Source organism: Adiantum capillus-veneris, chromosome 12 (genome assembly GCF_014529385.1).
Source record: "Adiantum capillus-veneris isolate H3 chromosome 12, ASM1452938v2, whole genome shotgun sequence".
NCBI classification, from domain to species: domain Eukaryota; kingdom Viridiplantae; phylum Streptophyta; class Polypodiopsida; order Polypodiales; family Pteridaceae; genus Adiantum; species Adiantum capillus-veneris.
The window spans coordinates 54,221,546-54,245,342 of record NC_140942.1 but is presented as its reverse complement, the minus strand read 5'-3'; the positions used below and the strand labels follow the sequence as shown (position 1 = coordinate 54,245,342).

At 40.5% G+C, this 23,797-nt stretch overlaps 2 pseudogenes; both read right to left on the bottom strand.

Annotated features, from left to right (window-relative positions):
- Nucleotides 1–12,801: 12,801 nt before the first annotated feature.
- Nucleotides 12,802–13,569, bottom strand: LOC147445761 (fasciclin-like arabinogalactan protein 10; annotated as a pseudogene).
- Nucleotides 13,570–13,962: 393 nt separating this feature from the next.
- LOC147445760 (shikimate O-hydroxycinnamoyltransferase-like) lies at nt 13,963–23,651 on the bottom strand (annotated as a pseudogene).
- Nucleotides 23,652–23,797: the final 146 nt, after the last annotated feature.

Here is a 23,797-nt window from a genome sequence, read left to right as displayed (position 1 = left end):
TGTAAGTATTGTTACATGAAGCATGAGTGTAACTTCAGCTAAAATTCTGAAAGGCCAAACAATGAAGATCTCGTCAAGGACTCTGAAGCACCCTCTTTGGAAAAGATGCTCTATGATGGTACATGAATATACCATCATCCTGGGGGAGGGCTAATGATAGCCGTTTTTCGGCTCTCCATAATTGCCATAGTAAGTTACTCCACCCTACCAAATTCAGCCAAACATTGTGGTTACCCTCACCCTTTCACTGTATATAGGTGCGTGCGAGTTAGGGGACTTTTCCGATATCTCCTTACTGAAATAAAAAACCCTCAATTAGCTAGTCATTGGGCTAGTTGAGCCAAAAAAATAAAAAATATAAAAAATATAAGTATATTATGGCCCATGCGTATGTAAATATTTCTTTGTATATAGGGCCTAAATAAAAGATTTTTTCATAATTATTTTGGTATTTAATAAAATATTTCTACCTAGGTGTGTGTTATTTATGCTCTGTACATTGCCTCACCATTACCACAATTTTTCTTACCATTTTTTCATACTCTTTATTCCATATAGAAATATTTTCATGTAAGCTTCTCTTATATTTGGTGTAACTCCACCCCAACAAAAATCCAAAAAAACTAGTTTTATTTATGTGTATATTTTTTTACTATTGTGATTTTTCCCTTCCTACATCTATTTTGTTTTTTTTCTAAAAAAATTAGAACACCAAAAATATTTATCTTTTTATGGTAGTCTCATAATGAGAGAGATTTCTTTTGACCCTTTTATATTTTTTCCACTTATATTATTTATATTTGAAATGTACATATTTTTAAGACCCCTCAATATTTGATTTTCTTAGTTGTACTATTCACTTATATCATGATCTCAACAATATTTTCAATTATAGACCTACCAAATAAGGTCAAGGGTAGGTGGCATGCATACATGCACTATGGAGGGCTCACTCTTGGAGGTATTCAAAAGAATCATCCAAAGAAGGACCCCACAAGGACCTTGTGGAGTGGAAAAAAACGGTCGGTTTTGCTGAATTTTTAAAATTCACTTGCTCTCCGAATTTGAAAAGGTGATACAAACAAAAGTTGTAGCTCGTGGGCTGAACTTTTGCGTCAAATTTTTTCATATTTTTTTGAGCTACGAGTTGTGAGCTATGATTTTATTAGTCGACCCCAATTTTCCCATGCTATGCAGCCACACTCTCTCTTCCACTTTATCATTTTCCTCTTTCACACACACTTCTCCACTCATCATCCCCACCTCTCTCACCACTCCTCTCTGCACCCTACTCACCTTCTCCTCAACCTTCAAGAATAAGAGAAACCATGGTGAACTCATACCTCCCACACACAATTCCATTCCAAAATTGACCACCTAGTCTCATTTTTCCTCCTCCAAATTACCCATATCTATCAAAAAAACCACAAAATTCAGCCTCTTCTCTTAAAAGACAGCATCATGGTGGTTGATTACTCAGCTTCAATTACCTTGTCTCTCAAGGAAGGTCAAGAGTGGAGAAAAAATGTACCGTCAAAGCTAGTGGACCGTCAACAAGCGTCAAAATTGGCCCTACTCAAGACACTTGGAGCATCAACCTTGTAAGAAATCCACCTTTTCTTACCTCTTAAGAGTTTTTCTTCCTTATTTGTATCCTACATGGATACTCCCATTGTAAATATCCAATTCCAATTGTAAATTAATACTAACTCTACTAACACTAACCCACTATGAAAAGTCCTATCACCTCCATTTCTCTCCTCTCTCTTTCCCCACCAACTTCTTGATAATTCCAAGCAAAAGAATTAGATAAATTGCTGAAAATCTAACCCAACCATGGTTAGAGGAGAAACCCTAGCCTTCAAAATTGCTATAAAAGGAGGGTGTAGCTAGCACAAAAGGGGGGAGCCATAAGCAAGAGCACTATGCTATAGCTTGAGAAGCCAAGCTCAACCTCTCTAGAAGGAGCTCTTGAGTGGAAGCTCATTGTCTTATGCATGTGCATGTGTTGTAATAGGGGATTAGCAAGGGAACTCTATGCCATTTGTAAGAGGGAGAGTGTTCATTCAATTGAGAGTAGGAAATCTATCATTTCTCCTACTAGTGTAAGCCCAACATTTGCTGAATCAAGGAGGGTGGATTTGGACTAAGCTTGGATACTTTGTCTCCCTTCCAACGTGAAGTAATGGACAACAATGATGCGTAAGTGTCTTGGTGTTTTTTGTTAAGTTCTTGATAGCTTGTCTCGCGTGTTGTCATCAATCTAGCCATAAATCCCACATACTGTAAGAGGGCGACAGGGTGGAGAGGACTCCCCTGGCCTTAAGACAGTGATTGGGGTGGTTTTTTTCTTGTGATGCGTTGTGGTGAAATTTACGCAAGCTATGTTGAACAAATACTAATCTCACTTTGATTTGTCATGACAGATTTGTAAGAAGGTATTAATGCAACAAGCACTCTCTCCCCTTTTTCTCTCTTTCTTACATATATAATTGTGTTTGCTTGATCATTGCCGATACGTTTCAAAGCAGCCCGAGCACTATCTCTCTCTCTCTCTCTCTCTCTCTCTCTCTCTCTCTCTCTCTCTCTCTCTCTCTCTCTCTCTCTCTCTCTCTCTCTCTCTCTCTCTCTCTCTCTCTCTTTACGCGTCCTAGTTCGCATCCAAAACTAGGTGGTGCCCCAAATTTGTGTAGGGTTAGGTTGCGGGTTTGTGTGTGTGTTTGTTGTTTTTCCAATCCCAACCCAATTGAGCAGCACAGGAGCCTTGAAGGGTGTCTAGAGGTTGCTCTTCTTGTTGCCCGCCCAGGACCGCTTCAATACTATAGAAAGAGTTCGGCCGTACCTTCTCTGGTGATGGTTTTAGTGGTTGGAATGAAGTATGCCATTTTTGTAAACCGATCCACGACTACTAAAATGGAGTCAAATCCTTGTCACAAGGGTAGCTATACAATGAAATCCATGGAGATAGATGACCATGGTTTGGTTGGAATGGGCAAGGGATGGAGTAACCCATGAAGACAATGACGAGGGGCCAATGGTTCGGCAACTTGAGTTGATAAGCCACCTTATTGATTGGTTTCAAAATTTGAAAAGGACCATAGTATCTTTTTCCTAGTTTACCATAATATTTTTGATGGCCCGTAGGATTTTTGCTTGTTGTTTGCCTCAATCGAGCCGCAGGAAACTTAAGTAAGACCCAATCATTTTCTTTGAGCTTTAAGGCCCTTATGTGCTTATCAACATCAACTTTTTTCCTTTGTTGAGAAGATAGATATAGCCTCCTTAATCTTTTGAAAAGATTCTTGCAGGTCACGACTATACTCATCCGCAACGAAGATTTTTCCATGTACATTAAGTAGCAAGGGACTTTTAGGTCTTCCCTCTATGATTTCAGAAGGTGCTTTTCCCATAGAAGTATGGATAGTATTATTGTATGCATACTCTACAAGAGGTAAATACTTTTCCCATTGTCACTGTTGATCTAGTTAGTCACATAGGTCTTAGCAGATCAATAATTGTAACATTGGCTATCTCACTTTGTACCTAGATTTTAAAAGAGACCTTTCCAAAAATTACAAGTCATTCCAGGATCTCTATCTGAATCGATGGATGTTGGCAATCCATGGTGTTTGAAATCTGGGATATTAAGAGAGTTTCCATTTGGTGTGCCTCAATAGTCTTTTTGATAGAAATAAAGTGTGCTTTCTTGCCAAACTTGTAGACTATTGTCCATATTCCTGTATTCCCATGGATAGACTTGTGTAATCCATAAAATCCATGGATATACTCTCCCATGGTGAATTAGGGATTGGAAATGGCCGGAGTAATCTAGGTTGCTTCCCTCTATCATACTTAGTATTTTGGAATACTACACCTCTGCTATCTCCAAAAACGTTAGTTATCAACATTTTTCTAATCTTAGATCCCCAAGTTGTCCCAGTTGCCCTTGTCGCATGCACCCGCAATCACCTTCTAAGTTGAGACCGCCCGCTTCAGATGCTCGTAATTCATGATGTACAAGTCCGATTAATGAGATATAAAGCACGGATGAAAATAATTATTAATATACATGTCTTGGGGACTCGAAAAACCCAAAACATCAACATTAAAGCTTGGAAAAATCATACCTTTGTACATGGAGTTTTACAAGGTCACCTGCAAAACTTGCAGGGCTATGTACACATATATACATGAGGCTTGTGGGCAAGCTTTTTGGCATGACTTAGTGACTTTATGATCATCCAAAAAATTCATGACATAGCTTTCCAACCCCCCCTTGCTTGCTTGATCATTCATGTCAAGCGGAGGTTCCTAGGGTAAACAACTGTTGCAGCTCATTCCCAAAAACCTCATTTACATTCTCAAATGTCTTCAGAGTGTTTTCCTCTATTGATAGCATCTCATTTATCATGATTGTCATCAAACATGCCAAGTAGTTCTTCAATCTATAACCATTAACACAATATAGTTCTTCAATCTATAACCATTAACACAATATTTATGCTTTGCACCACTCAAATCAGTCAACTGATATGTGCCATTATAAAACTTGTCGATGTTACCATACACATGTGGTAGTGATGTCTGTGAACACACTAGGACAGCCGGGGCATTTTTTCCCTCTTTAGGATTTTTTTCACATGTGCATTGTATATACGACCATTCATTCTAGGGCTATCCATTTTCCTATTGCACACTAAGTAGCACACTCTTAGTTGTGTGCCTTGAGATTCTTTTTTCTTGTCCAAGCTGTGTGCGTTTTTGTACAACCCCAATTCCAACAATTGGTATCAGAGCAGGTTGCGTCCTCCCGAGCTTAGTCGCATAGCAGCCCCAGCACATGCCTGCTCACTTTCTGTGATGTCCTGAGCTTTTACGAGCATTGGCAGGTCCACAAAAACTTTGGGAGAACTTATAGACCTCAATTTGCTCAGATTTCTGATTCGGGCTCATTTCCGCCTCCGTTTACACTACAGCCAGGTCTGCGTAGGCAATTTCGTCGTTTTGTGCAAAATTTTTATTAGTGCCAAATACTGCATAACAGGTCCCATATACTCTATTGCGGATTGTGCTATATAGCACGTGCTGGTCTCACTCAGTTTCTTCTCATTTCGAGCGGTTTTCACATCATGTGCATGCATTTTCCATGGCTGACAATAGCACAGATGTGTTCAAGATGTTTGCTGAGGACAAATTGGATGGGCACAATTACCCTATATGGGATTACATGATGTAATATTTTTTTGTGTCAAAGGGCGTCTATAATATTGTGGAGAACATTGATGTACATCCTGGGTTTCGAGGATGTAGGTGATGTTGAGGATGTTGCTGGTCTTGCTACAAGGATTGCTACTGTTAGAGTTGTTTTGCCTACGACAAAACAAGCTCGTTGGGATGTAAAGGATGCACAGGATCATGTGTTGATTTCGTTGTCTGTGAAGCACACCATTACTCCTCACATTCATTCAACAAAATCTGCAAAATAGGCTTGGGATATTCTAGCATGTCTTTATGCAAGCCGCAATGAGGCTAAAATTGCTTTGTTGTGTAAAGAACTGTGAATCAAAGATTACGCATGAGGAAGATGATATGGACACTTTCGTTGCTAGTGTCAAGGATATTAATGAGCAACATATTTCTACATGTGAAGTCATTTCAGACAGTTTCCTTGTGCAGACCGTTCTTGATATTGCCTTACCAGATTCTCACGAGACTTTCTCTAGTATTTGGAGACTTATGACCCAAGGAAATCCTGAAGTTGTCAACTTTGATGCATTATGCACATTGGTATTGCAAGAGTCACTTTCCAAAAACAAAACAAGACTAGGCATCGTGCAGTTCAATAGGATTTTATTGCTTCGCAAAGAAAGGGTGGTAACAGCAATGCAACCACTTCTTATAGTTCTGCTACGAGTGGCAATACTTTTGGTCCTAATGATTTTGCTGACAGAAATTCGTCTGGAAATTTTGGTGATAAGGGGCAAAATAAGATGCATTGCCATTATCGTAAAGCTAATGATCACTTGATCAAGCAATGTCCTAAGTTGAAGACCAAAAAGGCAAAGAAGAAAGAGGGTGGTTCAACTCCAAATGCTGGTTTCACTACAAATGCAGCCATTGTTGAGTCTTCTGTGAAAGGAGACTATGATGTTGATGTTGATGCAAAATGGGCTTTTAGTGCAGAGTGCACTTAAAATCGTGCTATCCACGATGCATGCATGTCAATTGCTGCAGGTTCACATGTGTGGTATTTTCACCGTGGTGCTACAAAGCACATTACCTCACATCGTGAATTGTTCACCTCTCTCGAGTCTATCCCTCATGGGAATTTAGTCACTTGTGCCAAGAATGCCTCTTATCCGGCTCAGAGAGTTGGAAAGATTGTGCTTACTGCTCCAAATAGCAGTTCCTTCACACTTGTTGATGCACTTTATGTACTTGGGATCAAAAAGAATCTTTTATGTGTATCCACACTTGCTAGACTTGGACTTGTAGTCAAATTTGTGGATGCCAAATGTACAATTCATGATCTCAGTTTTGGTGATGAAATTGTTGCATCTAGATTTTCGTGCCGTGGACTATATAATCTCACTTTGTATGAAAAATGTGGACAAAATTTTGCAAATGCAGTTGCAGATTCAAGGGCTATTTTAGATTCAAAGTTGTGGCATGCACATTTTGGACATCTGAAATTTGGTAGTTCGCTGCGTTTGCAGAAATATGGTATAGTTGCTTCTTTGCCGCCTCTTGAAGCACCTGCCAAACATGTTTGTAAAGGCTGTATTTTGGGTAAGATGCAGCGTTCGAAGTCTCCAAAGGATGGTTTAGTTAGGGCCACATGCAGGTTGCAGCTTGTGCATAGTGATGTTTGTGGGCCCATGCAAACTCCGTCCTTGGGCAATTACCTTTACTTCGTGACTTTCATTGATGAGTACTCCCGACATGCGTGTGTATTTCCGCTTAAAGCGAAGTCAAAGTCTCATGAATTTAATGCATTCTGGCTAGTCGTGGGATAAAACACCAACGTACATTGCCTTATACACCTCAACAAAATGGTGTTGCTGAGAGGAGAAACAGGTCACTTACAGAAATGGGACGATGTATGGTCAAAAATCAAGCTTTGATGCATTCTTTTTGGCTTGAGGCCATCATGTGTGCCACTTATCTACTTAACACGTGTCCTACAAAAGCTTTGTAGTCTATTACTCCATATGAAGCATGGCATGATAGAAAGCCTTTTATTGAGCACATGATGTTTTTGGTTGTTTGGCATATTATTTGGTGCCACAAACACAACACAAAAAAGTGGATGATAAGGTTGTCAGATGTATTTTTGTTGGTTATAGTGCTGAAAGAAAAGGTTACAGGTTGTATCATCCGCAAAAAAAGCATATTTTGGTTTCACGAGATGTAGTGTTTGTGGAAGATTCTGTTCAGCCCTTGTTGTCATGTACTAGAGACAGTAATCTCAGAGGAAATTTATGACAATTTGTTGCCTCTTTTGAATGGTGAAAGTTTGAATGTAAATTCCAATGAGTCAAATGTATAGCCTAAGGGGGTTTTCAAAAATGTCACAGATCACCCTATTACTGATGCAGATGTACATGATTCACTTGATGAGTAAAGGGCTGAAAATGAGTAGGCTAGAGGTATGCCAAAATGGCTAGTGCATACATTGCATGACAGTGAATTGGATGCACCTTTGTCTAGTTGTACTCGTTCAGGTGCTAGCCATGCATCTGATGCATCGGATTGTTATGCTTTGGTTGTGTCTAGCTTACATGATGGTGAGGAACCTCTGTCTTTTGATGAAGCACAGAATTCAAAAAATTGGATGGCTGCCATGCAATCAGAATATGATGCACTTATAGAAAATGAAACATGGACTTTATGTGAATTGCCGCCTGGAAAAAAGGCCATTGGTACAAAGTGGGTTTACAAGTTGAAATGCAAGCCGGATGGTGAGGTTGATCGCCATAAGGCTCAACTTGTTGCAAAAGGCTATGCGCAACAGAAAGGCATAGACTATGAACAAACTTTTGCTCCCACTTGTCGTATGACTACTATTCGTGTTCTATGTGCACTGGCAACTCATTTTGGTCGGGATGTACATTAGTTAGACATTGTTACTGCTTTCTTGAATGGTGACATATTTGAGGAAGTTAATGTAACACAACCTCGTGGTTTTGTCATGAAAGGACAAGAGGACAAAGAGATATTGGAGGAAAAGATTTTGAATAGTAATGTTGAGTCTACTTTGGGTGAAGTTCTTCGCATAGCTAAACGTGATTTCCATGAGGATATTATAGATATCATGAAAATAAAGAGGCAGACTCTTGTTGAGTCTATTCCTCCATAATCATAGGGTAAACGAGAGCCATGGAAGGCGCAAGAAATACATTTATAAGACATGGAATCTGATGATAATGTGGTAGGATGCTACCAGCCTCGTGGAATAGATATTTGTGTTAGTGTTTTGAATGACGATGATGAAGATGATGCCTCACATAAAAGACACTACTCTAAAAGTCATTGGGAAAGAGTGGCAAAAGAAACTTTGGTCAAGGTGGGTGACCTTGAAGATCTATATGTTGCATTGATAGATCATCGCTCCAAAATTAATATTATGTTTAAAATTGTTTACCTGAAGGGAAAGTTTCCAATAGAAACTATTCATGGTTGGGGATGATTAGAGCTATCAAAAACATTATAAGACATCTCTTTGGGGATTCGGTGACCAATTGATGGAAGGCATATTGTGAAAGTGTGCACTCTCAAAATGTATGAAATGATGTTAAGGCTTTTGAAAAGGAGAAAGGATTCAATGTCAATGAAGGACTAGTAGTGTAAGTAGAGACCAAGTTCAAAGAAAGTAAGACCAGTCCCCTTGCCTTTACCATCAAATTCTGGGGAAAAGATAGAAGAAACCTCTTTGAAACCAAAATCCTAGATATTTAAAAAGAACTGGACACAATTTCATAATGGAATCTCCAAAAGAACTAAAGGTTCATTGTGGGGAGTTTTTAACATAAGAAGAGAAGAGGTGTTTTACTAAACTTTTATCAAGACATGGTAAGGCTTTTGCTTTACAGCCACATGAGATAGGATTTGTTGATCTTAGTATTTTTGCACGTATGGTGATCTTCACTATCCTTCATGTACCTTGGAATTTATATCCAATTATGGTCTCAAAAGCACATTAAAAAAACTCACTCATAGCACAATGGCGGCATCATTAAGTAGATTCTAAGAGAGAAACGCCCATGCTTGTCAATATAGACCTCATTGCAAGTTGGTGCTATATTATAAAACACTCAACATGGAGTGGTGCACACTTTTGGTGCCACCAATAGGCCACTCTACAAGACTAGTTTCATGCCATAGATTTTGTAGATAAAGTAAGGCATTAGTGCTAGAATTAGCCTCAAGGGCCCTTCTCACACTCTTAAGAATACTTGTATGAGCTTTGACACCATTAAAAGGATAGGGGAGCCTAGCACACACTAGTTGGCCTTGCCTCAAACCCTTTCCCACCATGGACACACTACCCTTGTCCTTATAAGGTTTCTCCCATAAAACAATGAATCACCTTGGACCAAACTTTTAAGCTATTCCAAATGAGACTCAATCATGAGGCTAAGGATCGCTCACATCTCATATAGATGCAATATGCGGTCCTTTTTAAATTCTTCAATTTGCCACTACACTTCCCTTTCAACTCATCTTCTTCTTCATCTATTGCATCAAAATTTGATCCTTTTTAGTAGCTCATACTTGATATTCTTATCTTGTAGAGGCATTTGGCCTACAAAATATGTCTTGCATATGACTGTAGTTTATAGGAAATCATAGAGGATGACATCAAGGGGTGGAACATCACCATATACATCATCATCCTAAGGTAGGAGTCTACATTTGATATCAAATGGCCTATCGCATGGTTTATGCCACACATGCTATGAATGGAAAAGAGATGGTGCACATGCCATAATCTAGTTGGTGCATAGGACAAATCCCATGCTGAATCAAGGGAAGGGATGATCCGACTCATCCCCATTGAGTCTGTGGATTGCCATAGTTGTTGCAAGTTGCAAGATGTAGCACCACAGAAATAGAACTCCATTTCTAGAGGTCCAAGCTTACTTTTGAGTCTCACCCCTCACCCACGGTAGATGACAAAATGCAACATGGTAATCAAGATAGAATGAAGCTATGGCCAAACTACTAATATGTTTGAAATAAATACATCCATCAAACTGACATATTGTCATCATCCTTTTGCATCACGAAGATAGGCTAAATTCCTTGGCCAGCCCTTTCTAGGTAAATGGATTCAAAGGATGTCCATTGCCTTTTGAGAGAAGCCTTTTCATTCATTTGCTAGAACTAGGTAATAAAAAGTGGAGCGAGGATGACCCATGCTAATACCTTCCCTCCTCAACATGACTAATGTCCAAAATAGTTGTTGCCATATTTGGTATGTAGCAACACACATCGGGCCACCCATGGTGGATGAAAAAATCAAACATGGTAATGATGACAAAATGAAGATGTGATCAACCACAAAAGAAACTAAAATATTTGGCCATGATCCACCAGAACGACATGCAATAAGTTCATTTTAGGAAAGTGAGTGCAAGTATGGAGATATAGTCTTTGTGAATCCATGAAGACAATTCAACTTCCTTGGCCAAACCTTGTTTGATAAGGGCATTCTAAGGATAACGCCTCTAGGGAAAAGCCTTCCCTTTCAATTGCAAAGAAAAGTGCATAGAGCTTCCCAAATCTAGCCATGTTGGGTTATATAGTACAAGAGTACAAATGGCCTATCACATGGGTTATTCAACACATGTTGCGGTTGGAAAAGAGTCGGTGCACACACCCTAAGAGTTGGTGCAAAAGACAAGCCCATGCTCAATTGAGGGAAGGGGTGATCCGACTTATGTCCATTGACTCTCTCTCTCTCTCTCTCTCTCTCTCTCTCTCTCTCTCCACCCACAAACACACACACACACACACATCCAATCATAGGTATAATATCATACCATCAAATTTATTCATGCTCTAATTTAAAGTCCAAGCTAAGCTTTACAACTACATTGAAAGGCATAACATCTATAGTAATTCTTGTTGACCCAGATCAAGGTCTCAATGATCAAGAATATAAGAGAAATGAGCAATGAAAGAAATCTCAATGAACGACAAGAATGCAAGTTTTAACAACACCAGACTAATGTCAACATTGAGAATCTGCTTCTTGGAATATCTTTCTTGATAATAAAATGCTGACCATAGTTTTGTAATTTTAGAATATAAACAATATTATGTTTTTGCAAAAATAAGGTCTTACAATCTTTGCTATAGTTGTTGCTATCTTTGGCATGCAGCATCACACATCTCGGCACCCATGGTGGATGAAAAAATCAAACATGGTAACGATGACAAACTGAAGATTGATCAACTAGTAATAAAACTAGAACATTTAGCCCTCATCCACCAGAATGACATGCATTAAGTTCATTTCAAGAAAGTGAGTGCAAGTATGGAGATATGAAGACAATTCGAATTCCTTGGCCAACCCTCATTTGACAAGGGCATTTTAAGGATAATGCCTCTAGAGAGAAGCCTTCCATTTCTATTGCAAAGAAAATTGCATAGAGCTTCCCAGATCTAGCCTAAAATAGACATACGATCAAGGAGTGCTAAGGAATACAAGACGAATAAAGAGTGTTGGGTTATACAAGAGGAATACTTTTCATACATGTCAACATTAGCATCATTTTATACACACACACACACACACACACACACACATCCAATCATATGTATAATATCATACCATGAAATGTATGCATGCTCTAAGTTGAAGTCCAAGAGCTTTAAAACTACATTGAAATGCATAACATCGACAGTAATTCTTGTTGACCCAGATCAAGAAATGGAAAGAATGTAAGTTTTAACAACACCAGACAATAAAATGCAGCCCATACTTTTGTAATTTTAGAATGTAAACAATATTAAGTTTATTTTTAATGAGACTTTTTCTGTAATGGGAGTTATTTGGCATTGCGTGGCAGTAGGGCGGAGAGCAGACGATCGACATGCCATGGAATTTGGAAAGGGTGTTATGCTGTGCAACATGCGAGGGAGATGACAGGCGGACAGACGAGGGCAATGCTTCCAGTGCAGACATAGGCGGAGAGAAGCCCAACAGAGGAGAGTGGCTGAGAGAGAGAGAGAGAGAGAGAGAGCGCCTCAAGGGAGGTGCAGGCCAACCAGCATTGCGCCCATGCAGCCCGATCATCCGCCCTCCCTTCGACTTCTCACTTCGGCACTAGTCCGGCTGCAGGGTGTTGGTCGCAGCAGTTATCACGATGAGGGCATGAAAAATGAGACGGAGACCCTGCGAAGAGTTTAAGGGCTCCAGAGGAAGAAGACAGCCCTCTTTTCATCTTCCTTGGACTACCAAACCTCCATACCTTGCCCTGAGTGATGCTTCAAAGAAGTCGGGAGCAAGCAAGCAACGGGGGTGAATCGAGCGAGCGGGCGAGGATTGGGGTTGGACTGGCGCGCGATGCGAGGGGGGAGCATGGAGCGAGCGGCCAAAGCGGGGTGCTCAGGGGTGTTTTCTTTTGCCTTAAAATTGAAGATTTGAAAGGAATCTTCTGAGTTAATTAATGGGTTGTGCCCGAACGTAGACCCAATATGTACATCTAATCTTCCAAGCAGGTCATGTTAGATAGAATCTAAGAAGATCCCTTGGGCTTGGGCACTACAAAAGAAAGACGGAGGTTTCTCTAATCAATGCTTGGCGAAGAGAGAGCAGAAATTTTTTTTTTTTTTAATTTCGAATGCAGTGACAGATGGCGTAGACTGCGGGCCGCTGGCGGTTGCTAGCTCCTGTGTTGGGTAGAAAGAGACAAGGGCATGGGACTCCATCAACGCAACTAGCTGAGCACTTGTGAGGCGGGAAAGCGCGCTAGAGCCCATGCGGTCGAAGGCAGCATTGGTTGGGGGAAAGATCGTTATTCCAGGTGGAGAATCATGAGACTGCAACACTTTATCGACACCAGCAGCGAGACAAACTGGCTGAGATTTCCTGCTTGTGAGATGATTTGAGTTAAATTGACGGGCGGTGGTGCAGGACCACCGATGCCAGAGGGTATAAGGACTTGATCCACAGCAAGCAAGCTAATATTGAAAGAAAACTTCTCAAGAGAGGAGCCGATTGTGGCAAAAGAAATGTTTCCAGGGCTGTAAGCCTTCGCAATGCCCTCAGAGACGGTGATGTTGAGAAATCCGTCCTCGCCCTCGGCGAGTCCAGTTGTCTGATACAATGTGGTTATGGTTGCAAAGCCTCCTGCTAGTGTTCTAAGCTTTCAGGGGCCTCATAATCCAAGAGCACATGAAAGCTCAGGATGTTGAAGAGGGATTGTCGATCCAGTAGGAGCAGGAGCAGGAGCAGATGGAAGAGAGGGTAGCAGATGTAGTCTGGAGGAAGCGGATGGGGAGGAGGACGAGGGGTGGAGTTTGCATAATTGTAGGTTTGCATACCCCCAACAAGCCCATTGAGATGCTGAGATTGACTGGTCACAAGACCAGAGGGCAGAGCAGGGCAGGGCGAGCGTGAGGGGGAAGGGAAAAACAGGCAGATACAATGGAGCACATGAATCAACTCCAGCTGAACGTCTAGTTTCAAAAGTTAAGGTGTTCGAAGAATCTTTGAAGGAAATTAATTAATGAAAGTAAAGTAGACCCAAATAGGCCCGACCAATCTTGTAAAGGTTTGGCTAGCCAAACAAGGTGAAGAATCACATGGGTGTTCTAAAACAAGAGAAACTCACATGCCCATTGAATCAATCTTAGAGAATTAAGATAAGGACATTGCAAGCTAAACATACTTATACAAAAGTTAGCATGCCCATTTCGTACTAAAAAGAGTACTAGGGGCAATGGAGACCGTCAAAACTGGTAGAAGAGTTGCTCAAAGGTGGGCATATAGTGGGAAGCAAGGGCAAGGGAAATGGAGAGGCCACCACCACCAGAGGGGCTAGGAAGCATGAAAGCGAGGCCTTCAAATGGGATGCCAACAGGGCCCATGAAGATGGGGCAGCCCCAACCAAAAGTCGCAATCGTGGATGGAAAGGTGGGTCCAAGAGGTTATACGGACATTCGGAGTGCAAAAGGTGTGGGTACCTTGAACAAGAAACTCTAGGCCAGGTTATATCTCCAAATAATCAAGTGCTAATAGTAAATATTCAGCGTCCATACGTGCGATGGCCTCCCTAATCCTTTGGGCACCCACACTTAGTGGGCCTTTGCCTAGCTCACCGACTTGTGCCATGGGTGTGGCAGTGAAGATGGCATTGCCAAAGTAGCCTCTTGGGAAGGCTAGTTGCAATGGGCTTCTCCCTTTTATTGCTATGTACAATTTTGTCTCTTGTTTCTCACTCAACCCTCGTGCCCTCGACACACATTTCCACACATGTGTTGCCACTGCCTCGTATGTGCTGTATGTCACCCCTCTTGTTCCATCCATTGCCGAGTGCTCGAGTGAGGAACAAAAAGTTGGAGGCCACATTGGCGTTCGTATTTGTAGGCCCACTATCATTATATATGATGTGAAGAGAGACTGTTCTTGCATTTTTCCACTATATTTGGTTGTAGTGCAGTGCCGCGATCATATTTGCTAGAGGGCAATAGTGAAGGGGGAGGTTGATACTCGATGTGCGAAAATGTTGGTGTAGATGGGTCACGCATCCGCAAAAGGGTACGGTTGATAAAAGGATGACGTCGAATGCCTTCCCCCCTTTGCTATGTCTGCCCATGTGTTCACGGAGTGGGTACAAGAGATCCCATCAGAAACATGGTGCTCCATCCCCACACCGAGGCCCCTCATCATTGAAACAATGTTACCTCTATAGATTATTTGTGTCGACTACTGCTACAAAATAAACCATTATGGTGCATATAATTACATAGGATGTGGTCACTCTTCCGTGTGTATGTCACATGAGGCACATGTTGTTTAAGGGCAAGAGTGCTGCAAAATCACCAAAGTCATTGATAATAGCATCGATCTCTGCCTCGACAAGAAGCACACCCTCGGCAATACAATTAACGTGGATACGTCCAGCATTTGAGGACCTCAACAGCCTTCCTGCCACTGGGGTAGAAGGGCACTAGTGCCTTCTCCAAAACCTCATAAGAGAAGAAGTCGTCTCTATTATGTTTTGTGTCAAGGGTCCTTCTATAGAAGTAGCTGGCAAAGCATAGACAAACATATTGTAAACATGATTCAAAGCTCTAGCCCTTCAAATATCAATGCGTCTCTCTCTCTCTCTCTCTCTCTCTCTCTCTCTCTCTCTCTCTCAATTACCGAGAAAAGTATTAGCGCTTTTGAGTTTTGCATGCCATGCAGAACGTGATGAGTGGCCGCATCTCTTCTTATAGAGAAGGCTCTCTCTCTCATCTCTCTCTCTCTTTGGATTGCTCCTACGACGTTAAATGTCTCTCTCTCTCTCTCTCTCTCTCTCTCTCTCTCTCTCTCTCTCCCGCTTCCGCGGAAACTACGTGGTGCTGTAGAATCATATTGCAATACTACAAGGTTCGTAATTATCACCCAAACCTCCACAACTATGCGTTTACTTGGACAGCGCACGGTTACTTGCACAATAAGGAACAATTTACACTTGCATATCAACATAATACCGCATCAACCACGCGAGATGACGAGAGATGCTTGAAGAGTAGGCTGAATGCCTCTATGCCCCGCATAGGGAGGACCATGGGATTCATACATGACTTTCTCACAAAGGGAGTGTATAATACATATCCTATTTCCATGGAGAAGATAACCATCCTGCAAGGTAATTGGTTCCTCTTTCTTCCCCAACCCAAGGGCTGACATTATGTCTTTAAAGTCTGGGTCAATAGCATACTCATCTATCATAGAAGATATATAATTGTGAGTAGCTATAGACACTGCATTAACTTTCGGTCTTCGTGAAAGTGCATCAACCACTTGATTGTGCTTACCATCAATGTGAAATTGCAAAATAAAATTTTCCCACCTCATTTGTTTGTCAAAGAGCTTGGTTTGTGTCATGGAGTAGTTGGATTTTGGTGGCCTGTTTGTAAAATAAATGGAGTCCCCAACAGATAGTGCTTCCATGTGTCTAGGGCATGTAGAGCAGCTAAAAGGTCATTCTCATAAATGGATAAGATGTGTTCATCTGTATTGAGACTTCGGCTCTCGTATGCTATGGCAAGTCCTTCTTGAAGCAAGACTGCTCCAAGGCAATCACCACAAGCATCACATTGGACCTCAAATGGATTTGAGAGATCCGGAAGCATGAGGATTGGTTGGGAGCTAAGATTGTCTCTGAGCTTGTCAAAAGCATTTTCTCCTTAGCACTCCATGAATACTTAACGTTCTTCTTTGTTAAGTCATGTAATGGTCCTGCTATTTGAGAGAGTTTTTGCTATGAAGCGTCTATATATGCACATAAACTAATAAAGCTTCTTAGATCATGTAATTCCTTGGATTAGTTCATGCTTTTATTACGTCTAACTTTTATGGACCCATATGGATACCATCTTGAGAGATAATATGACCTTAGTATTGAATCTCTTGAAGTAAAATTTTGCTTTTCTTTTGGTTGAAAAAGCTTCTTCTCCCTCAAATGTTGAAAAATCTCTTGGAGATGTTGCTTGTGTTTCTCCAAGGACTTGGAGTAGATGATGAGATCATCAAAGAACACTCCATTGAATTTACGGTAGGGTCTAAATATTTTCTCTGTTAGACAATTGAACATGGCTAGTGCATTGGTCAAGCCAAAAGGTATGACTAGATATTCATAAAGACCAAACTTTGTACAAAACACGATCTTTAGGATATCTTCATCCACTATCCTTATTTGATGATAGACACTTTTAAGATCAATCCTACTGAAGTAGGTAGAGCCTTGTAGCTTATCAAACAGATCCTCTCCCCGAGGCACATAAAATTTGTCTTTGATAGTGAGATGGTTTAGTGCTCAATAGTCCACACACATACGGTATGTACCATCTTTCTTTTATACTAAAAGCATTGGATAACAAAAGGGAGAGGAGGTAGGCCTCATCATCTCTTTTTCAACCAAATTTTGTACTTGCCTCATGATCTCCTCTGGTTGAGCTTGGGAAGCTCGATAAGGAGGCTCGTTAGGTGGTGAGCTTCCTGGTAGGATCTCAATTTGATGGTCACCAAATCCTTTTACCAGGAAGCTCACCACCTAACAAGCCTCCTTATTTGATGGTGAGCTTCCTGGTAGGAGCTCAATTTGATGGTCACCAATTTGTTAAATCATCTTGTAATCCTTTTAGAAAGTTAGACAAGTCTAACTATCTTCTTGATTCCTACCATTTAAATTTGATGAAACATTAGGACCTTTTAGGGACTCTGACAAAAATCATGTACGTAAAAACTGAGCTCTTCATTGATTTATCAAAAGCAAGATGATTTAAAAGTGACATAGTATGACCAGACTCACTAGTATCTATATACATGTTCTTTTGCTTGTAGTAAATTAGATTATCCTTTTAGGGAACTTCATGTTCGCTGTCATGTGGTTGAACCATGGTGCCCCTAGGATAGCATCCTCATGTTGGAGAGGAGAGATGAAAAAGTATTCTTTGTTGATGTAGCTTTGGACATAAAGCCTCAACTTCCCAATCAAGGGAGCAACAGAGGCTTGTTGTCCCTTGAAAGCTATATTGGAAGTAGCAATATCTCCCATGTTGAAAGCTTGAATGCCCACTCCATTGAGATGAAGTTGTGAGTATAGACAAGGTCAAACAAGATGATGGAATCATGCTCCCTTACCTTTCCCCAAGCATAGGAGAGAGGTTGTTATGAGCGTGTATAGAACTAGAAGAGAGCAAGAGGAGGCGCTCACAATATACAAGAACTTGGGACTCGATGTTAGACGTGAAAGCTAGACCTATGTCATCAGTCTCTAGTAGAACTCAGTTCCTAATGCAGATAGATGAACATGATTGTGTCAAGGACAAAATCACTGGCAGATATCCTTCAAACAAAAAGCCAAAAATATCAAAAACATCGAGAAAGACGAGGAAGGATACTCAAGCAAAACTGAAGAAACAGGATAGGGAGCCAACCATGACACGAGTTGAGCGGAAAAAGAAATATCAAGAGTTGAAAAAATCTCTAAAGGGGATATATATGACCAAATGGAAACCACGGAAGAGGATGGTAAAGATGTAATGAGTGTTTCATCCCATTACAAGCAATATACTCTCCAGATAAAAAAATCATAGTCGAACAACCTATTAGAGAACTACGAAAAAAAGGTGAGTCCTACGAAGGGCCTAAAAACGTGAAAAAGATAGATTTGGCTAAACCAGGAGAAGAGCCTAGGCTTGCTTACATTGCAAATGACCTAACAGACAAAGAAGAAGATCTTTTGTTAAGCTTGCTCAAAGAATACCAAGATATCTTCGCTGTCTTACAAGGATCTCAAGGGTGTTGATCCAAAAATTTGTTAACATACCATACCCATGAGAGATAATGACAAACCAAGTAGACAAAGGCCATACACATATAATGAGACATTTTCCAGGAAGATCAAAGAAGAGATTGAAAAACTAAAGGAAGCCGAATTCATTTATGAAATTGAACACACAGATTGGCCTTTGTCTACTTGGTTTTTTGGGTACTACCCCTAGACCAACAACAGTCAAGGGGGTTCAAGCTTTCATGGGACATTGTGGATATTATAGACATTTCATATTCTATTTCGTCTACAGTGCATTGAGATACACCAACATTGAACTCTTCTTCATCTTTGTTTTGACAATCATACAACGAGGTTGGAATTTCCTCCTTGTAACCAACATTTTCGATGTGATTCAGTATCTTTTTGTTGCAAAATATATACACTAATTTTTGCTCTATCTGCTAATAGTTTGTTGCGAATAGTGTTGTGAACATACTTGTACATACTCCAGTTTCTCTCTGAGCTTGAGTTTGCTGCACATTGTGCGAGTACTTTCATTGCAACGGGATGTAAGGTAGAGTAACGCTCTCCACCATTCATCATCCACCACTTCTATGCACGTTGCTTTTTTGCCATTACCTATACAAAATCATTCACAAAAAGACCTTCTTTTAATCTAAATACACTCATTTATTTGATGCAATCAATTCGGTCCTGAACGTTGGAGTAGAACGTGTTGACCACGTGATAGAAATCGCCTATCACCTCTGTATTGGACATCAAATCTAAATTCCAATACTTTGGATCGAGTATGTAAGCAACACTATGGAGTGGACTATGAGAGCCCTTACACCTTGCATGAAAATACTTAACCAAAATGTTTTGCTGTTTGCCAGAGAATGATAATCGCCACTCCTTCTCTACTACAGATTCTTTCAGCTCTTCGGGATTTTCAAGAATCTGTTTGTGCTTATTTTAGAGACTGCACGCAAAAGCTTTGATGTAATGATTTTTGATGCATTTGACAAAGTCCATCTTCATTGTGATGTTTAAAAGGAACACTGCCTAGAATTTTCTCTCCTTGCGCAGTTTGTTCTCCAAGGTTAGTTGGCGTCACTACAGGATCAATGGAGTTAATATTTGGTTCTGGGAACTCTTGACTCTAAGCCATAGAGCTATATATCTCGTGTCTCTTGCCACCCTTTTTGGCGAGCTCTTCTCTCAAACACTTTGCAAATGCAGGTGCCTGAGGATGTTCACATTTCTTACAATTTTTTTTAGCGCTACCCAGAAAATGATCCCTAATACGTGGTGCACAACCTGATTTTGTTGTGTGACACAATTTACATTGCCACTCCATATATCGGTCCCATATGTTGTAAGCATAATCCCACTCTTTGCCAGGAGTTTTTCTATTCTTTGGCTTCTTCGTAGCACTTGTGCCCACATTTTGCTCCGTTGCTTTTAAATTAAAACTGAAGACAAAAGAACAAGATGTTCAGTTTTTGAAACATTTTTCTTATTTTCAATATATATTATAATTTAAAACCCATTCAATATGAAAGTAACCATGATGCACAATATGAGATTTTCAATGCACGCTAGTCAATTCACATATTGATCACCTATATTGTGAGTAACCATACACATTGCAATGTAGTCTATGCATGGAATACTAACTATAACAATGCTATGAATCTCTCTATGCAATTATTATTATTATGATTATTTATATGCCCACTTTGATTTGCAAACAATAAGACACGTCTAATTTCATTTGCTACAGAAAAACAAATGAAAGAAATAAAATATATGATTGGTCATTTCATGCACTAATAATCTATTGCAATACATAATGCACTCTTTGTATAAACCAATGCATGATCTTATGCAAATAAATCTTCAGTATAATCACTCAATTGAGGACTACTTGTACCCAATGAAGAAATGTAGCCCACCCATGCAACCAATTCAATATATAAAAGCTATTTTAACCCAATCAAGGATTATAGCTCTTATATTGTGGAGTGACAAGTGTAAAATAAACTCAAATGCAAGACTTCAAGGATCTTTATATGCCCGGTACACTAGTATAAGACATCCGACCCTTGACTATCGACTCGTCATTTATATATGCTCATCTTCTTAAACCAATTACAATCCTCATTTGGACCAATGGCTTATTCACAATGAGCATGATTCTCCAAGTTTTCAGTTGTTTTGGTTTTGTACCTTTACGTCGGTAAACTAATTAAAATTTTTTAGAAGTGGTTACCGAATTAAGAATCAGGTTTGGCCCAGAAAAAGGACCTGTGACTCTGTAACCTTAGGTCAGTTCACAAGGAGATGACTATACCCAGCACTCGGATACACTCCCCAAGGATTTGCCTAGATAAAAGACCGGGGTTAGCACACTATTTACTATATATAATTACTCCCGCGGGCCTTTTTAATTTTCTCGATGGGCCCGCCGGGCTACTGCATATACCCGACGGGCCCCGCAGGGAAAAATGGAAAATCCAGAGGGCTAACCGGCTCTATAGGTTTTTGCAGGTCAAAATCAAAGTCACGTTAACAATTAACGTGATCACGCGATTTTTTAATGTAAATACTAGAGTTATTGATGTAAGCACTTGATCGTGATTACGTTAATGAAATCCTTGGCTATCTTACTTGGCCATCCGTTTGTGGGTGATAGTCCAAAGAGAAACTCAATCTTGTACCTAGCTAGAATTTTAAAGAGACCTTTCCAAAAATTACTAGTCATTCTAGGATCTCTATTTAAATCGATGGATGTTGGCAATCCATGGTGTTTGAAAATCTTGGATATTAAGAGACTTGCCATTTGGTGTGCCTTAATAGTCTTTTTGACAGGAATAAAGTGTTCTTGCTTGCTAAACCTGTCGAGTATTGTTCATATTCCTGTATTTCCATGGATAGACTTGGGTAATCCAAAGGTAAAATCCATGGATAAACTCTCCCATGATGAATTAGGGATTGGCAATGCCTCGAGTAATCCAGGTTGCTTCCCTCTATCATACTTGGTATTTTGGCATACCACACATTTTGAAACATAGTTTTAATGCCCCTATACCCCGCATAGGGACGAGCATGGGATTCCTACATGACTTTCTCACGAAGGGAGACGGTAACACATAGCCTATTGCCATGGAGAAGATAACCATCATGCAAGGTGAATGGTTCCTCTTTCTTCCCCAAAGCAAGGGCTGACATTATCTCTTTAATGTCAGGGCCAATAGCATACTCATCCATCATAGAAGATAGATCATTGTGAGTTGCTATAGACACCATCGTCGTGAAAGTGCATCGGCCACTTCATTGTGCTTACTAGCAACGTGTGCACACTGGGCGAGATTTGTCCAAGGCAATCACCGCAAGCATCACATTGGACCTCAAATGGATTTGAGATATCCGGAAGCATTAGGACTGGTTGGGAGGTTAAGCTTCTCTTTGAGCTTGTCAAAGGAATTTTGCTCCTTAGTAGTCCATGAATAGTTAATGTTCTTCTTTGTTAAGTCATGTAATGGTCCTGCTATTTGAGAAAATTTTTCCTTGAAGCTTCTGTAGTATACACACATATCAATAAAGCTTCTTAGCTCATGTAGATTCCTTGGATAAGGCCATGCTTTTATTACCTCCAACTTTGATGGATCCATATGGATACCATCTTGAGAGATAATATGGCCTAAGTATTGAATCTCTTGAAGGAAAAATTTACTTTTCTTTTGATTGAGAAAAATCTTGTTTGCCCTCAATTCTTGAAAAATCACTTGAAGATGTTGCTTGTGTTCCTCCAAGGACTTGGAATAGATGATAATATCCCAGTGAATTTGCGGTAGGGTCTAAAGGTTTTCTCCATTAAACAATTGAGCATGGCTGGTGCATTAGTCAAGCCAAAGGCATGACTAGATATTCATAAAGGCCAAATGTTGTACAAAACGCGGTCTTTAGGATATCCATAGACAAAAAACACATGAAGAATGAAAGAGTTATGGCCGCTCAAAGTTGGGGGTGCACTCTTTCTTGCTAAAAAATGAGCTCTCTGGAATTTGTGCAGGAGTTGCAGCTATTAAAATGGGAGCTTTCTTATCTTTTATCCCCAAGGGTTTTCTCTCTCTTCTTAGTCGACAAGATTCTCTCCTCAGGCATCCTTTAATTGGCTCTTTTTAGGCCTTGTTTGGCCAAAAAATGAGCTGTCGGTGACACTTTGACTAGGAAATGGGGTGGGGGCAAGTGGCCGGGGACCAAAATAAGTGGCCAGGCACCTACCCAGGCAGTGTGAACTCCAAAAATGTGCCATCTCCCTCTCCATGAGCCCACGAGGCCCCATAGCCAAGCCTTGAGAGAGCTGTTGTCCCTTTGATACACTTGTAATGGGCACCCAATGTGCCCTATATACCCCCACTTTCCCTTTTCCACTTTTCATGTGGGATAATATCCCTGCCACATGGAAACCTCCTCCTCATTCCTCCCAAGCCCAAAACATTTCACCTGTCTTCCTAGGCATAAGAACTTCTCGGACAACTTTCCCCGCGGCATAACTTGCTGCTTCGATCACCGAACGAAGCATCGTAACACAGGGCTCAAAGCCATCAGCTCGGCTATCTCCAAAAATATTAGTTTTCAGCATTTTTAATCCTAGATCCCCAAGTTGTCCCAGTTGCCCTTGTCACATGCACCTACAATCACCTTCTAAGTTGAGACCGCCTGCTTCAGATGCTCATAATTCATGATGTACAAGTCCGAGTCACGAACTATAAAGCACGGCTGAAAATTATTAATAAAATCCATGCCTTGGAGACTTGAACAGCCCAAAACATCAGCATTCAAGCTTGGAAAATCATACCTTTGTACATGGATTTTTACAGGGTCACTTCCAAGACTTGCAGGGCTATGTACACATATATAGATGAGGCTGGTGGGCAAGCTTTTTGGCATGACTTAGTGACTTTATGCTCAACCAAAAAATGCATGACATAGCTTGCCAACCCTCCCTTGCCTGCTTGATCATTCGTGACAAGCGGAGGTTCCTAGGGTGAACAACTGTTGCACCTCATTCCCAGAAACCTCATTTACATTCTCAAATGTGTCCACAGTGTCTTCCTCTATTGATAGCATCTCATCTGTCATGATTGTCATAAAACCTGCCAAGTATTTCTTCAATCTATAAACATTAACATAATATTTATGCTTTGCACCACTCAAATCAGCCAACTGATATGTGCCATTATCAAAGCTGTTTATGTTACCATATACATATGGTAGTGATGTCTGTG